General features: G+C 36.2%; 1 long non-coding RNA gene across 1 annotated transcript in view; it reads left to right on the top strand.

Annotated features, from left to right (window-relative positions):
* Window positions 1–14208, top strand: part of LOC118215558 — a 67487-nt gene extending 53279 nt beyond the window's left edge. The window contains exon 3 of the long non-coding RNA XR_004762842.1: window positions 13890–14208. This is a non-coding gene — a long non-coding RNA (uncharacterized LOC118215558). The remainder of the gene's footprint in view (window positions 1–13889) is intronic.
* The last annotated feature ends 4635 nt before the right edge of the window (window positions 14209–18843 follow it).

The following is an 18843-nucleotide window of genomic DNA, read 5'->3' as shown; positions in this document are numbered from 1 at the left end:
ACCCACATAAATCATGATCACAGAACTACGAAAACAAATTATTATATTACATTTACGCAAATGCGATACATAAGTAATTCACAACACAGAATAAGCATGTGTGCATACCTCAGTACCCAGCCTGAAGGACAAACGCCTGAGTGGAGAGAAATAAATTCAGAACACTGGACAAACACATCATTTCTCAAGGCTAAAACCCACAGCAGACCCTTTTTAAGACAATTCATGGGGTCACTCAAACCTGGTATCTAGTTTAAAAGTGGAATAGCTGGCTTGACATAATGAAGATAGCTTATCATGGTTTATTTTCTCCAGTTTTGTTAGCACACCTGTGAAACATCCATGTATACTACTTGCATCATCAGAAGAACAGCCTTGTAGACATTCCATTGGGATGCTTAAAGCAGAAAGACATCTTTGCTGCTATTGATTCAGGCACATAAATCCCTTGAAACATAAATGTTTTTTTGCATTCAAGCTTGAATCCACATACTGCTAACTACAAGAAAATTGCTGGCATATTCTCACATCAGTACCTCCATCAGCAGTAAAAACCACATTTGGATGCCTAAAATAGTATTTTTGCTGAAATTCATGAGAAAAAAATTCAACCATAGGCCATCATTATGGCAGAACCATTCCTGAGCTTTGGGTAACAAGTCTGTCCACATTATTTCCAACATAAGCAGCCTACACAGTCCATTGCAATGACTACGGCAATCATTCTCAACTGAGAAATTTGATATATCTGATTAGCAGTTCCAGCACTGTCCTGTCAGTATTTTGATTTTTTATAGCTAGCCCTGATAGCAGAACATTGACAGGCATTTCACTGTGCATAAGGGTGCAGGCTCGGTATGTCACAAAAATTAAACCTTACAGTTACTTTTTGCCAGTTTGCAAAGTGCAAGCGAAGCAGACATTGTGACCATTTTTTATGATTTAATGCAGCTGAGCTATTTCAATTTAAACTCCATCAAAACAGTATTTAAAGGTTCAAGGACACACACATTTTTTTGTTCCACAGATAATTTGTGTTCAACATTTTCCTTTTGATGTAGTAGATGACTGAGCCCCAAAAATTACTTGGTAGTTGTAATAGATGGAATGGAAAAAATAAATAGTTTGTGTATTTGTTATTGGAAATGCCATACCACATAATTTAATTGATCTCCTTTACATGTGCTTGCAAAATCAGGTTGTATTTATTGAGCGGCTGGTTTGACTAATGCGTACATTCCCATCTGCAAATCCCATTAGGGAATGTTCATACTGATATAAAAGGAGTGTCAGACATTGTGTTATTTCCACAAGAGAACAGATACGATTTGTCAAATCAAGCAGGTTTAGTATAATGTAGTGGTTAGGGAAATGTGAGCAGAAATTTACAGGTTTGAATTCGAGTTGGGATGATGCTATTATGTATGAGCCACGCTATGTATGTTTTTAATTAGCAAAAACTGTTTTTATGTGCAATGATAGACATCTGATATATTTCAATACATTTCTAATGACCTGCTGGCTTTAAAATGAAGATGTAGGGCATTTTGGGGGCTGTGACAAAGCAAGAAAATACACATTAAATAATAAAATCAAAGACTATTAATTCTTATTACAATGGAACAAAAAACAACTTTAAAAATCATTGAATACCAGCATATATGGTTTGCATTAAAAACACACCAAAACTATTGAATTAATTGATTGATTCATTAATAAATAAATGAAAAATTAAATTCTTGAATGCATAAATCAAGATGCAGTGCTGCCGGAATGTTAAAAATAACAGGAACTGTTTTTGCCATGTTACTCAAAATAAAGTCAAAATAAAGCCCATTATTATGAAAATACATTTTTTGAAATGCAAAATAAATGTTTTTCTTGGTGGTGTTATTACAGTATTGTTCAGTATAGTATATGGGCTGGACATCACCATAGCCACAGCTTTTTCAGAAACACTGGTGGTGTGGTGGTATGGGTATGGGCGTTGGTCAATACGCACTGTTGACTTATCAGGCCAGTGGGACGTTTCAAACTGAACAACTGAAATTTAATTCCATACAGTTTTTAATGGTACTGTACAGTGCAATATGTCACCATTTAGCATTTTATTGCATGCCCATGGCTTTTAGTTGATTAGGGATGCATCTTAACTGTAATACCAATGTTGGAAATTAGATATCAGCCTTACATTTCATATACTGTATTTGTCACTCATTTATAGCACTGTACCATTTTATGAATCATGACACATACTTCTCAGAGGAGGAATTATGAATTCCTGACTTGATCTAACTGAAAGTGACAAGCTAAGGAAGTCCAAAAGGTTTATTAACTTTGGCTACCTATTAAGATGACTGTCTTGTGTGCTTTATAGAGTAGGGTCTCAATTATATATGTTTATTGACTTTGAAATATTCCCCATAAAAAGCACCAACACTGGCTCTAATGAATTTCAATCTGTCCATTTAGATAATGAAATAAAATGGCAGGGACTCTGAGGCTATAGATATGGACCACTGGGATCGATCTCAATGCCCTTTCTTTGTGCTTTTTTATCCTAACATGGATGGTAGATTGAACAAGAATTATTTTTGTGTCTATGAAAGATGAAACAACAGCCACAAGTCTAATCACATTTAAACATCGACAGTAAACACATTTCCTCCTAGACCGCTTACCTCCTGCCACTCGAAGTGACACATCTCTTGTTGCATCAGCGGCTTGAAATTTGCAAGACTGGCATTAATTTGCCCATTCACAGTTTGCCACTCTACCAGGTCACTTGTGCTTCAAGGCAATTCTTAGGTTTTGGGCTTGCTGCATTTGACTGTGTTCAAGGTAGCTCAACAATGCATTACGGTATAATGCATTTGGCTGTTCCCATATTGCTTTTACTGTGGAATCCGCACACTTTCATACAGCCACCTCGGCTCCTGTCACTATCTGAAGCGATTAAGTGTGTACCCCAACTCCTGCTGTACCAGCTGGCTAGACAGGACACACAGGCACAAGAAAATCCCAAACATAATCTTTATAAAAGAATGATATGTATAGTTACATTATCTGGAATAGAATAGAATAATTATTGTACAAATAACGTGGAAATTTGTTATTGGGTTCACTTCACTACAAAAACCTAAACCAAACATTAAAAGCAATTCTGGCTGTACTCTCAGATTAACATCATATCAAACCCTCAGTAAATTGCGCTTGCTATGAATGACTTTTTAAAAATGTGTTTAAGGGCCATTGGGATTAAGTATCTACTCAATAGTGCCTGTATGCTGGAAATCAGTTATTTTATTTATTTATTTATTTTTTTACTAAGGATCTTCCTACACATGTTAAGCATCAGGGCATCCTGCATCCTGCAAAACATTGATTATATAGAATAAAATAGAATAGAATAGAAAAACTTTTTTTTTTTTTTTTTTTTCCCATGGGTAACTTCAGGTGAAGTAGCCAGCATACAAAAAATCAAATAAGAAATTTACATGAATTACATTAAAAATAAAATTATCGGAATTGCATTCAGAAATTCCAAAAAATGAAAAATTACAACTCTGTTTGTTTTTGCTAACTTCTGTCTTTGTTTAATCTGTAAGGATCACTGAACCCCTCCAAAAAAAGATTTAATCATCAATAGTATCACCCAGCTATGCTTCCATAAAGCAAATAATGCCCATTGGTATTAAACATTGGCATGAAGTTCATCCGATTCATTGTGCTGTGATCTAACATTGACGAGAATAAATGGAAGCGGTGGACAGATCTGTCTCCTAAAATAAATGACCATTTTCACCTATAATAGCTGCCAGATAAACTACTCAATAATTACTCAATTAAGAAAGCCCTGAGCTTTTTCAGCTGAGTCTTTGTTGACTACAATTTATGCTATTGCAAAATGTGATTTGTACATGTTTAAATGCATGGGGATTCAAAAGTCCAGGCAATCACCACCAGTCAAAGGACACAGCTCTTCCCTCAGATGTTGGTCATGACCCTTAGGATGTGCACTCTCATGGGAAGCATCCATTGTTTTCCTGGCAGAACTGGAATGCTGTTTCTTCAGATTGAAGTTGTCAGGATCCCATTTAGGAGTCATGGTTTTCCAGAGCCTCAGGCCAAAAAATAGTATTTGTATTGCATGGATGCACTTGAAAAACATATGCTCTAATCTACAAGGGTACAGAAAAAAAAATAATTTTGATGTATTTAGAAAATTCTCTACTTGGCAAATTAAAATGCACCTGCACCTGCAGAGGTTAAAGCAAGCAATTAATGTAAACTGGCAAATATTGTGCAATTTTGACCCTGTACACATGCTCTCTTCAGTAATAGATGGCATCAGAGTGAGGCATTTATAGTGCCTTTTGGTGGAAAGACCATCATTAATATTAAAGAAACAATAAGATAACATTGAACAAAAAGTGATTTTGGTTTCCTGTGTGATGTATTTGTTTGCATACACAGTTTTGAACAATGTAATGGGGCCATCATCAAATGTGGCACTTGTTTTTTTTAAATATACTGAACAGAGCAGTTACCAAAGTGCTTGCAAATAGCACATTTCTTTTTTAACTTGACCAACAGAATGGTTTGGTCATGTTTTTTATTCATAGAAATCACTTAATGAATCAAATTCCTGAGGGAAAAAAAAGCCAGTGATATGTAGCTGGTGGCCTGATTCTGTCAATTCCACTAGCTCATTAGGAACTTAATTCTTTAATTACTGCACATCAAACAAATAAATAATGCAAAAATGTGCCATTGTGCAAATTCAGTGACTCGGGAGTGTCAAACTTCAGAGAAGTTATTTCATTCTTTGTTCAGCGCTTGAAAACCAAATTTTGAAATAAAACTCTGGTGACCAAATCGTTGCAGAACTGAATCTATGTTTGGATACTTTACGAAAGAATTTAAGTTCAGTTGTCTCATATGAAACCACATACATGAAGAGCACATACACAAAAGTCACCTAAATTGCCAAGAACAAGGGCAGATAATGACACCTCAAGCAAATAACCAGTGAAATGGAATGAAACGTTTATATACTGTTAATTCCAACACAGCTGTTCTTTCCTTAGACAACATGTAGTACACGTGTACATGATTTGGCTTCAACAGCTCAGATAAGCCTATGAGCAACAATTGATTTCCAGTGATCTCCAGGGCCTATCCCTTACCGAGTGGGGCCATGGGATATGACGATTAATCATTATGACACTGATGCTCCGGCATCCTCCTCCAGTCACTGAGACTTCATTAAATGCAATATTTTTTAATGTCTGGATTGTCGGTTGCCTGTGTTTTAGCAGTCTCTATAAGCCTACTATATGAATGTTGAATCAATGCAAGTTATGTTCGCATCGTTCATAGTTCTATGAACATTTGTCAAAGAAACGTTAATTAGCACATTTTACGATCAAATCTGATCATACGCATGTTTTATGAATTAGGCCCAATTGTTCTCTCTGTGCCTTTACTTTCTTTTAAAATACAGTATGTTTTTAAATGCACAAGTTCTAAAAAAAATGGGAAGATTAGGCAAACATAAAAAAAAAACATTTTGCAATATGTGCAAGAGGCCATAACTTATACTAGAACAGCTTTAGTTTTGTGTCACAATATATTGCAAACATATTTAGATATATTTTCTGTACATTTTATTTTTGTAATATTATGGAAAGAAAAGTATTTAGATAATGTTTACACAACTCTTCAGGACTTCCATTGAATTAAACAAGCTTTTTTGCACCATAAGCATTACTGGGTGAGTTTAAAAACTTGTAAATGTTCTTCTATTGTACAGATCTACAAAATTTTTGGTGAAACAGTATTTTAGACTGGCCAGGCCACTTCCTCCATAAGGTCCACTTTCAGCATTCATGTGTTCTTTGCACAGTATGCAAATATCATGTGCTGCACAAGTTATTAGTGACAGCTTGTTTTGTTGTTTCCATGGGTATTAGGCAGATATTTGTGACTTCAATCTCACTTTCTATTATTTGAGGTGACAATTAATTAGAAAAATTATTTTGGGAAATGTTCATGTTTTTTATTTATTTTTATTTTATTTTTTATTCCTGGTTTTCAAGCTTTTATTTTCCCTCATTGATGAACATTTCCCATTCTACCAATGTGTTTCAGAGGGTATTCAAGATGTCCATTGTTCTATACAATTGTATTAAGCTGAATCAATGTTATTTTCATTAACATTAAAAACTATCCCCTGTGTGTGGATATTAAAGAATGAAACAAGAGATGGTTGTTTCTTTTAATTTACTTTTCTTACTTTTTTGCTGTAACTAAGAATCTATAATTCTGAGGCATGAGTAATATAATTGAATAGAGATGTTACTTTAATCAGAGTAAACATTTGAAATGCCCTGCAGCAATGAGAATTTCAAATTGATTCATTTTCCCTTTTACCAAAAGCAATGAAATGGAAGGGAATGTTTTGGCATCATTTATTTGTGTCCCAGAAATCTAGTATTCAAAGCTATTGGCCTGATTTGATGTTGTTTAACAGCATTAATTATTGCATTGTTCACAGGATAGAGTTTTTTCTGAAGTGATCCAGTGTGAAACTTGAACAGTGAGGATCAAGGACTTCAGTGTCATTTAGGATGTGGCTGTTTTTGCCTTTGGCAAGGTAACGCTTCACTTTCTTAATGCCAAGCCAAGTCTTTTGGGCAGTCACCTTCAAAATGTTTTGGTTACAACGAGTGAATAAATTTATGAAGTGTTTAATTTATTTGAAGTGATCTGATGATATCTGACACCTGGATCAATATGTTATTATTGCTTATTATTGCTTATGTCCAAATAAATTACATTTAAATTATATAAATTAAACAATTAAGATCTAAGTTGAAATAAAAGCTAGAATCCCATGGACCTTCAGTAGACAGGTATGATATGTACTGTTCCAAATTTGTATAAATGTGCTTAGACTTGCCCTTATAGGAGAACATCCTCACTTCCTCACAAGGTTAACTAATGATCACCTGCTCTCACATTACATTAATGACATTACTGTACACGAGAAGTCCAACTGTGCCATGAAGATTTATCATTACTTTTAATGTCCCATTCAAAAATGCATTTTCAAATAAAACATCTCTTATACAGTAATGAGGCATAATTAGGGGAGTGAGTAATTAAGTATGTACATAATGAGACTGTAATACCATTTGAGATGTATGCTGTTAATATTTGGTTTAGTGTATCTACACTCCTTCCACAGCCACACCAGTGTTATACTGTTTAGGTATCATTTCCCAAGCCACTCATTTAGTCATAGCCTACTTTCACTGAAATATTTTAGTAGGCTATTATGAAGTCAAGGGCTGTCCCAGGGTAATTAGTTGTGCATGTGTAGGATATAGGACAAATGTGCCCAGTTTCTGTTTCAGACCTCCTGGAAATGAAGGTTGCAATGGAAGGACACTCTTGTGGTCAGCATAACTTATGTGACTGAGTAATTATCCAAAAACTGTGCATGAGCAGTCACTAGCATTTAAAACAGAAGAGACCAAATCTAATCCAATGCTTGGTGTCCCTATACTTTAGTATTTGTGCAGGAGATTTTATGATGAAGGCTAAAGTGACATGGTGTAAAACAGAAGTGATGGCCACAGTTGATACATCCTTAAACACCTGCATAGTGTGCTGGAATGAGCTGGTAATGAAGAGAGAAAGACAGGCTGTCACATGCATAGAAATAGGTAAGGTAAAGGGACATAGACATGGGCTTTGAGACCTGCTAAGACCATGTACCAGATCTCACAAGCCACCTGAGAGAGTAGTAGCTTGTTATTGCATTCAGATCTGTCTGGATAAGGCATTATCTTGCTTATGTCGTAGATTTTTACATAGATCCTGGCCCTCACCCTTGATTGAATTAGTAGGGTCAGAATGTTTACCACCGAACAGTTAATTTAATGATTTGCAAAGCTATTGTAATTCTATGCTTTTGTGTTATATCAAGAAAGCATTGATCTTATTTGATATTGAAAATTTGTACAGGGATTGATATCTTTGCAAGGTTGTGGACATTGACACTCTCTAAAAGTGGTGCCACTGTGATCATCAAGATTAATTGATCACTGAAGTATATGGAGCTAATTACTTGATTACACAAAAGAGATTAGATCATTAATTGGTTCATGTTGTTAATGTGTTGCATTTCATTGCATAATCATATGATTACAGGAAATAAATAAAAAATTAACACAAAGCAAGATTTGGGGGATCAAATATATTTAATCTAATGTTTAATTATATGGTGACTAAATTTGTATTACTATTTGTGTGAACACCCCACCCACATATTTAAGATTGTTCAGGAATGTACCCGTTGAGTTTCTGTTTACTTGAAGTGGCTGGAGAGAAAACATTGGTGATTATTTTCAGTGAAATGGTGTTGTCCCAGTACTGAGTGTTGTGTGGGAAGCATTGTAAATTTGCATATCTGAATTAAGAAATAGCAGAAGCCTATATTTGAAATACTTCAGAAAGGAAGCCTTTCATTGAAATTAAACTGGACATGTTCAAAGCATTCCTGTTTGCAGTCGATGCTTTCAGCTGTGAAAGACATTGACCATGTTTACATGCACACCATATTCTGAATAATGATCCTAATTCTGGTTAAGGCTATAGTCTGATTATGCTGTTCACATGTGTCATGAAAGGAATAACCAAATCTTATTCCCATTTACATAGTTCGTTGAATATTCTGTGTACATCCTTACAGTGTAAGTCTGTAACTATTGTGCACGAGAATAATGTTATTAATTTAAGGTGGTCAATGATTTGTCAGTAAATAGCAAGAAAGCAGCAGATCCAGGAGGAGTCCATGTCTGTGAGAATGGTTATTTCAAATGGATACAGTTCAGTTGCACATCAGTTACAGTAAATTTGTTGATCTATTCTGCCTGCTTGCAACTTATCTATGCTATGAGCAATGCAACTCATTAAATGCATGATTTACCTGTCAAGATTTGTACACATTTATGAAGAAGCCTCTCATCCGTGCCTGTTCAACATCACTGCTTTTTGACATTTGTAAGATTTGACATACAAACAGTTTTACTGGACAATGCAGAAATGTGCAATGAGGAGATCAGATAAATTTAAAGTTAAATTAATGTATCCCTTGTCCAGTTAGAGATGAAATGGCTTTGAAAAAATGAAATGACATTTTCCAAATTTGACACCTTGTCATGCTAAGAAAGGTGAATTTAACTAAATGCTTAATTCTTGTACAGGTGGCAGTAATGTCTAAAATTATCAAATGGTTACTGTGTTTGTACAAATGTGCATTTTTGTGTGCCCAGTGAACATGCTTCGATAAAAAAAGTTTATTGATCATATTACTTAAAAAGTACACATCAAGCTTTTTAAAATTGCAATTCAATTATTGCCTATTTAAGAAATGAGGAGCATTGAGAATGTGATAGAGTAAGTACATGCATTCGGTGTAAGTCCCTTATGACCACATATGTGAAAAAGGAGACTCTATTGATTACAGAACACAAACAGGTTCCTGAGGTATAAATATTCATCATTGTATATACCGTTATGTACGGTTGGATAGAAGTATAATCTTAGTAGTAGATGTATTTGCTTCTAATCCAAAATTGTCAATCTGCAAATGTGTGCATCAATGTGGTGCTACTATAACAATGTTAAATGGATACTGGCGAAAAGTCAACTGGTTTCCATGGGAACAGCACTGACTGAATATTTAAATAGCAGTGCTGAGGGCTTGATGTGCCTCATGGTGAAGAAATGGCTCAACATGTCATTCAGGGCTGAAGTGGCTTTACTTCCAACTAAACAAACAGGATACACAAGACCAGAAAGTACACAACTTTCAAGATCATTGTCTAAATGAACAAGATCAACTGTCAAGTTATCAAGTCTGATAACTACTTGTCCACAGACTCACTTTTCAAGAAAAAGATTTTCATATGAAGCAATTTGTGTTTGCAAAGGGCTTTAGACCCAATTATACAATGTGTTCTTTTCCAGTCTTTATTAAGATTATGACTGGGACCATTGAGAATAATGAACTAGTGAAAAGATGAATTATTTTGCTCACAATACAGGTCACTTTAATTAGAAACCTCTGGATTATGTGTCACATAGTCATCATGTTGCTTGTCCATGAACACAGGAGAGATGCAATTTATTACATAATATTGTCAGATCACTTTTTATCGTCCCTGCTACCCGGGTTGAACTCAACTTCATTATGATATCGAGTTATGGTTAGCAATAAGCTGGCCCATTTAGTTTAGTGCAAATGGCCTCTCCTAATAACCGCGTTATGGATTTTCAAACTTCATTTAGGGAATGATTAAAACAAATAGACATGACTGTATATGAATAGTAATGGCACAGTTAGTGGAATGTAAGAAACAGCGTCTGTTTTCATCTGTTCTCCTCAAAGGGATTTAGATATGAAGGGCATCTTGATTATGACCTGACATTGGGTTCTGAGCAAAAGGATGATACGTTAAGGGGTAACAGGCAAAACGCTGGTGCAACAGGACAGGCTTTCGAGGAGTCCTCTATCCTAAAATGTGTGGGTTTATTGACTTCCCCCTGGGCTGCAGAGCGAACATTTGTTTGACTAGATATTTATGTAGCGGTGCAGAAGGAAGAATGTTCTCTTTTGGATGAAGAAACAAAACAGCTGTTCCCCCATCCGCTGAGGCCCTAATGATGGCATTTATCCCCCCAATCTCCAAGCCCTGGACTACTGGCAGGAGCAGCTGGGTTGCAGATTTGATTTATTTATTCATTTATTTTGTTTCACGTTTTCCAAAATGCAGTTCATCGGGTGCCATACATGCCTTCCTGCTCTCTTTAGATCCTTATACAGAAAACTGTAAATGCATGTAGAGAGTTGTGGGTTTAAACAAGCATGATCTATTCATTCAGGTTGCTTTTTTTTTTTTTTTTTACCAGGAAAGATCACAGGTTTATGTGAGTGAGTTTTGTTTTGAGAAAAATGGAATACCTGGATTCAGGGTGCAATCAGTGCAAATTTGCAAGAATGATTTGGAGAATGTGAGAATTTTGGTTCATCAGGGGCATTTTTTCTCTCTCGCTGTTTTGGTCTGATTTTTGGCAGTGCATTTGTAGTAGTGGGGTCAACAGAAACTAATTCAGAGAGATGAGATATAAAACATTCATCTCCGTGTCTTTAAAATAAGGACGTGGATAGGGAGCTTTGTCATCTCTTGATATGCTACTCTTAATTGATTCAGTTTATTGGACATTTTGGCTTCAGTAGAGAAGTCCTTTCCGATTGCAATGGCATGTGAAAAAGCTAGTCCCAAACAGCCGCTAAGATTGCAAAGCTGCATTGGTTTCGGCTTTTGCACATCATGCATTATAATATCACTTCATATCATGTATCACACTATCACTGTCTGTTCTGGGGAGTTTTGTCCATTGGAGGGTGTTTTTTGTATTTTTAGGTGTGTGTCATATGTTATTTTTTTCATGTCACACTGAGAACCTAAATAACTACCTCCATTATAATCAAGAATCAGAAGAGTGTGATAGAAGAAAATAAATAAAATGATGACTGAATGTCACAGGAGTGGGAAAGGAACCGATATTGGAGAAAACACTGCTTACTACAGTGTCTTAAGTCTTGGCGGTTGCTACAGTTGAGATTGGCATATTTCAGGAAATTTTATGTATGAAATCAGGGCATTACTGTACGTATTTGATTTAGTTCAAGTTGAAATACGCAGAAAATGTGATGCTCCCTTAAATTTCTCATTGAAAAATAAGGCTAATGGGCTTGATGATAAACTGCTTCTAAACACTGAGGACATTTTATCACTTTGCCTCATTTTAGTATTGTTATGCATCAATATATACATTAGTTACAGGTACAGGTATTACAGGTAGTTATAAAATTCACCATTGCTTTTACAAACATGATCGATACGAATCAGTCATTTTTTTTAAAGATAAATATGAAATACTTGCTGAGAGGTCAGATGTCTCGGACATGCTGCCTTCAATTGACTGGCCAATGATTTGATTAAAATGTCACTTTCTTCCCTAACATGGATTAAATAATTCACTGTGAATTGCTAAATGAAAAAAAACAACCTCTGTGATGAGTGTATCGACTATCTTCTCATTCACCAGGCTGATGGGAGTTAAGAATTTCTGTCAGCCATATGATTTATTTCTAGTGTAGAGTTATTCAATATCAAGGAAGAACAAACCATCATTCCATATATAAATTCATTACACAGAAACATATTCTCTCGTTTTTTTATGATTACTTCCTGGCCTTTCCTTGCATCTCTTCAAAGGGACCTGGAAATATAAATCATCTTGCCAATGTAACTCTTTTGAATATTCAAATTTAATGTACATGAATGAAGAGGAGTTTCTTCTGCATAACAGTTGTGTTCCACCTATCCACCTTTTTAACAATATATGTGGCAAGGCCACCTGTGAGAGTATATTATTCACTGAGACTGGGAGAACATGCTGTAAAGGAAATGGAGGTTTGGCTTGTATATATTGTCTAGGGTTTTCCTTGCATTAATTAATATGCCTGTCTCAAATCAAATAAGTTACAGCAGCAGGAGAGGTACTGGTATATAGTTGAATGACGATATTTTTACAACTACAGTTTAAACTGAAGCATTGATGAATCACATATATTTATTTAAATCTTGTCTCATTTTATACAAGTAGCAATGGCCAATAATTAACAGTTACTCATCATTTATCAATAAACAACTAAAATAGTTGTTACAACAGTCTCATTCAAAATCTTTGCATACTGAACCTGAATAACCTTTGATGCAGAGTTAAACATCAATTTAGAGACAGTTTAGAGCAATTGTTTGTGATACTTACACATACCTAAATATAATGGTATTTTCTTCTGGAAGACTTCTAAGACTTTATACCCTTAGACGTTTTTAAAGACCTAAATGACTTCTTTTCAATGTTCTTTTCTTTAGTTTGCTATGGCAGTTATCAGTTTTCAGTGCCCTCCTTGTATTGATTTGTGTTGGTGATTTACACAGTAAAAAATTGTGAATTTCATTTGATGTTACATTGTAAACAACTCAACACACCAACTCTGTGGAATAAATATGCCTTTTCTAGGCATAACACACCATATGCTGACTGGACATATCCTGGTCAGGTGCATGGATATTCAATTAATGGGCACTGCAACAAAAAAATGTAGTCACTGACAATAGCCTAGAGGAGAAAAAGAAAATATCCACTGATCGGGGTGTGCTATGTAGCATAACCTACTTGTAACTTGTTGGCTGGCTAGCATGCTTACCAAGCACAACAGTAACACAACTTCACCAGAAGAGATAGTCATAGAAAATTTGCTGAAATTATTTATTGTGAAAGTATGAAATATCAATGAAAGCCATTCAAAAGATTTGCTTGAGAAGAGTAATGTCACGCTGAAACTTTAACTTTTCTGCCGGCTGGCTATTGAAAAAGTTTTGATCGTGGTCTGTTAAGGTGCACCAAGCTTTTTATTTTTTTTAAATTGAAACACCAGCTACCCTCGTGTGATTGATTAATCCATCTGTCAGGTATTTCTTGGATCAGTGATTTTCATCCCCAGCTGAGGGTTTTTTTCTCTAGTGAAGAGCAAGACGTCTGCAAGAGGAGGCTATTGCTGCAGTGATACACCCTACTGAACTGAATCTGGGCCATGCCAGTGCCTACCAGCTCTGAGTAGCATAGTTCTGGTGTGAAGAAAATTACCTTGTAAAATATAACTTACAGGTAATAACACGTCAGTATCTTCCTGAATAGGCATGTCATCAAAACCTGCACTTTTTTTTCCTAACACACTACAGGTCAGAGAGAAATGGACCTGGAGATTGAAACGTGTTCTCCTCTGAAAGAATGGTCAAGAGGATACATCCTTGTCATTGGGTCAGAGTTGTCTGATGTGAGATTTTTATGTTTTTTGGAAGGCTTTGAGTATACTTGCAATTTTATTTTTTGTACCTGTGGACTCCTGCACTCCTTCCATGGAATCCACCATTGGCACTGCCATTATGAACCAGCCCCTTCTATTCCTGCCAGCCATTTAAGAACTAAAAGGCTGTGAGTTATCAGCCTTAAGTGGACTGCCTGGAAACATCTGATTTTGGATATCTCAAGGGACCTGCCTTGCTGAAGCCATGCTGAAAGTTCAGAGTGCACTGACTTTTGGTGGTGACTGCGAGAGGTGGGGGTGTGGTGGGGGGGGGGGGGCGGGGGGTTTGGGGAATGGTTCTTGGAACTACTGCAAACACGAAAGTGAGCAGTGCATGGATATTCTAGCAGGAGACGTCCCCAGGCTGACAATTTAATGCTCAGGAATTCTGGGGTCCTGTCCAACCACTGGATCTGCTTTTCATATGAATTGAAATATTTTGGCATTTTGGCAGAGTCAGTGAAGAGAGGGACTGAGATGTATGGGCAGACAGTTGAATTAAAATAATGCATAAGCCCTTCTAATTTTAATCAGCTTTAACTGCCATTTGATTTTGTGCAGATTCTACAAATGTGTTTTTTTATTTGCTGTTGGTTTATTGACAGTGTAATGTAATGTGATTTCAGAAGGTCTGTTAGTTCACAGTATATTAGAATACTGGAGCAACATTTTGTGCAATGCTTTTGACCAGTAGTAAATAGATATTCCAACAACAACAAATTGTCTCATTGGCCATGCAATCACCCTGCTTGATTATTTATATCCTAAGATCTGCCAATACTCACAGATTGATGGCATTTTCCTTTCTTCAGAAAGGAAAAAATTATAGTTATCACAATTTAGAATTTAGTTTATGAACTGTTATAAAATTTATATAAGTTATTGATGTAAAAACCCAACATAAACATTGTTTAAACACATACATGCATTTGTCCAAACAAAAGTGAACATTTTAATGTGGATGGAATTTCTGGTGACACTTTTTTGTAGCTATATCTGTGTAGTAAAATTGGAACTAAATTGTAACAATAATAAGTTTATAATTGAGTAACGCCAACATATAGAACATTGAACTACAGTTAGCGGTATTCTTAACCCCTTTGCACAAGCCCTGATGTGCTGAGGTTGCTGAACTCAGACACTCATTGCTCCTGCAACCAAACTATGAGTGAAAACTACAAACTCCATATTTTAGCTTTATTAGTACACAATAGGCTACACTAAAACAATGCTAAATACCGAGTTTCTAAGTGAAGCCATTGTCGCGTAGGTAATCCATGCAACAAGCACCTCCTCCCTGCAACTATGGCCCCCAAGCATGATGCACTGAATAATAGCATTCATTTGGGAGTTCATAAAAAATATTCTTTTACCACTAAAAATTAGTATTCCATCATGGCAACAATATAAAGAATAAATGCTGCTCACTGAATAGCAAAATAAACAAGAGGGATTTTTGTGGAATTATACCACGTCATTCTACTATCAATGTCTGTGACTAAATATGGAATAAATACACAATCTCACCATTGATTTTACACATAAAGGTGACCATTATTGAAAATGTTAGATGTTTATTGTCTTGAACAATCCGGTTGAGGAATAAACATGCAAATAGAAAGTGGGGGTAGGTATTTACAACAACCATGCACTGTCATGGTTCTGGGGTGTAGTGGCCTTGTGCTGGCCACTACTGGCCTAGTCCTGGCCTTTGAGAAATTCTTAATGTGTTCCAGGTGTCTGATTTCTCAATTATTTTCACCTGGGGAGGTGCCTTTATAAGCACTGCCAGAACACCCATCTGCGCTTCTGTGTAAAACCTCATTATCACAAAGCCGGTACGACATTGGTATAGGTGCTCGTTGGACGAGTTACAGAATTGTGTTGTGGGTTGGTTCTGTGTCCTGGGTTAAGGCGATTCAGTCTCTTAGCGCTGTGTGCGCATTCTGACGCCTTAAGAGTATTCATACTTTTCTTTTGAGCTCGTGTGAGCCGGTGGGTATTGGGACGTTGTCCCTGGTGTGTATTTTGTTTGCGTTTTTCTGAGCTGCGTCTCAGGTTTTTCTTTCGCTGAGTAAGTTTTGCGACTCAGTTGTCTATTTTCTTTGTAGACCAGTTTTGGGTTTGGTACCAGAGCCTCGCCTCTGTACCACTGGTCCTCTTCTTTTTTCGCCCTGGTTTTTACGAGTCGCTTTGGTTTCACAAGCCAGTTTTACGGCTGGACAAGGTGGTCCTTCGGAGTGGCTTTTTACTCCGTGTTTTTGGTTCTTGTTTTTGATCCTTTGTGTGCGGGAGCTACTCTCCCTAGGATCTTATTTGTTTGGTGATTTACTTGTGGGTGTTCCCTTTCCCTTTCCCTTTGTCCTTCGGGACTTTGTGGCTAAACGCTTCCGGTAGCGTTAGCTTTTCGTTCCCCTATATTAGTCGCTTCTGGTTCTCCAACACCCCCACACCATTATATGCACAAAATGCCACTATCATGGAGGACAGGACAAGCTTTCTAATGGTATGTGGCATGTTTCATTTTAATTTTAATACAAAGAGTGAGAGCCCCACATGAAGGTGTGAGTGGTTGCTTCAGCACAGCATTGAGAAACTCAGCTGTAACATTACACAATAATATACACATTTGTTGAGGCTTTTTTTTTTCTTCGGTATTTAGAAGATTTTATTAATTTTTCCAACTCGTCAGCATCACTAAAACATATTCTCTGGGTATTCTCTTTAGTCCTGCCTAAATTATGAAAATAATCTAAGTTAGTATTTAAAATGGTGCTAGGTTTGAGCAAGAAAAGTTACACACAGTCTTAATCCAATAAAAGGAGATAAACCTCAACTGCGTCTCGTTTATTTTGTGCCACAGTCAACAGGGTATAGAGCAGTGCTAATGAGTTTTGGCCGATGCCTTCAGGAACTTGTTCTGGGCTTTGTTTGAAATATTAATATGTATCATCTTTTGTGTTTAGTTGCACAATAGCCTAGAATTTTAGGCATAGTGTACTTTTGTATTCATTCTTTAAAAATGTATTTTAGGTAATGAAAATGATTTGAAGTCCAATGTTCCTGACTCTATTCCACATTAACTTCTCTTCCTGAACAGAAGTCTTTTTTTCCTGTCGACCATTGGGGGAAAAAAAAAAAAAATCTGTAATCAGAGAGGAAAAAAAAAAAAAAACCTTTGGGTTCACCAGTGTACAGATTAAATGGCTTGGTAAATCATTTTCTTTGCTGGCACAGGGCAGGAACAATGAATGGAACTGTTTGCCTTTAGAGGATGAAGTGGAGCTCGGTAGTATTTCTCCCACAATTAAATAATTGTTTTTTAATGTGCTGAAAGACCTTGCTAGCTGTAAGCTTTCAACCCTCACCAGGGTATGTTTTAAGTAGGCCAGTTTTACTGGTGAAAACGGCTTCTATTCTGGAAATAAAAGTACTGTAGCCTACACTTTTACATCAACAAGGGTAGGTTTCCATCCATTGTAAAAAATAATAATAATAATAATAAAAAATAAAAAAACTGTTAAACCATAATTCTAAAAGAAAATAAAAAATTGCTTTAAATTAATTTTTTTAAGCCACCCAAAAAATAAACTAATTGTATTGTGCATTCATATTTATTATTTATATTTTCCTCTTAATGACTAAGGGTATTAAATAAAATCTAATTAAGACTCAAAGATGTGACCAAGTTTGTTTCACTTTGATGGAAAGAATGCTTAATAAAGAACCTGAACAAAAGCTGCCGGGTTTCTGTAATGCAATGCTTGTATTTCCAAACCTGTTCATATTTATCAAAGAACCCTTATACTGGCTGGTGTGAGCTTGAGTCCTTTACTTGCATAGATATTACATTCAATTATATATATTACAAGCAGGTGACTAGTATTTGTACTGCTGCTGAAGTTCTATCGAAGCGACAATTACAGGATGTCATTGAATCAATTATTTTTTCCAGATACATGCTTGAACATTAAATAGATATTTGCATTATTATTTAATTTTAAATTGTATTGTGCCAATTGTAGTATTTTTCACACTATGAAAGGCACACACACACGCATGCACGCATCCACACACATGCGCACACACACACACACACACACACAATCCCAGGTCATAGTTTACACTAATGGGATCTTGTAATAGCCTTCACCATGGGAATCTTAGCCCAGGGCATTACATACAATACAATACTTATTTGCCTTTCTCTTAGAATTTCTTGGATTAGTTCAATTTCTTTTGGATAGTTTATGTTTGTTCCTGTCCTTATGAGATGTCTTGTGTGAATAACACACAGTAACTGCTTGTAAAATTAAGTCACATGTACCCTGAATTCCTGGGAGTCCCGACTGTCACTTACCTCAAATTGTTTGGGGGCCTCACTGATCTCAGAGGGTCACCAAAGCTTTAGAGAGTGAAAGCACTGGCTATCATAGAAGGCATCCCTTGGGTGAAGCAGATACAGAAGGTTCCTGTTTTGGCAGCAAGGTTGTCATCCCATAGATTTGCAATACACTAGGGAGAAAGGAGTTTCACAACGAGAGCTTTATCTTGAGCATTTGATTTAATAGAAGTTGTGGATGGGTTTGCAGAACTGCAATACAGGACAAAAACACAAACCATCTGACGAAACATGGCTGCATTGCAGCATTTAGTGATTTCATTTTGATGCAGGTGGTCTAAGACTTAATATATTGATTTTGCAGTTATGGTACCAGTTAAAACTGGTATGACTTCTAGTGTAGAATCCTCACATTATGTGATGGCAACACAAACTCGGGCTGTTTGCTTCCTGATTTTGTTTATACACCAGCAGGATCCAATTTAAG

The sequence above is a fragment of the Anguilla anguilla genome, chromosome 16, assembly GCF_013347855.1.
Source record: "Anguilla anguilla isolate fAngAng1 chromosome 16, fAngAng1.pri, whole genome shotgun sequence".
In the NCBI taxonomy this organism is placed as follows: domain Eukaryota; kingdom Metazoa; phylum Chordata; class Actinopteri; order Anguilliformes; family Anguillidae; genus Anguilla; species Anguilla anguilla.
Note: the sequence above shows the minus strand (reverse complement) of the source record. Positions and strands in the feature narration are given on the sequence as shown.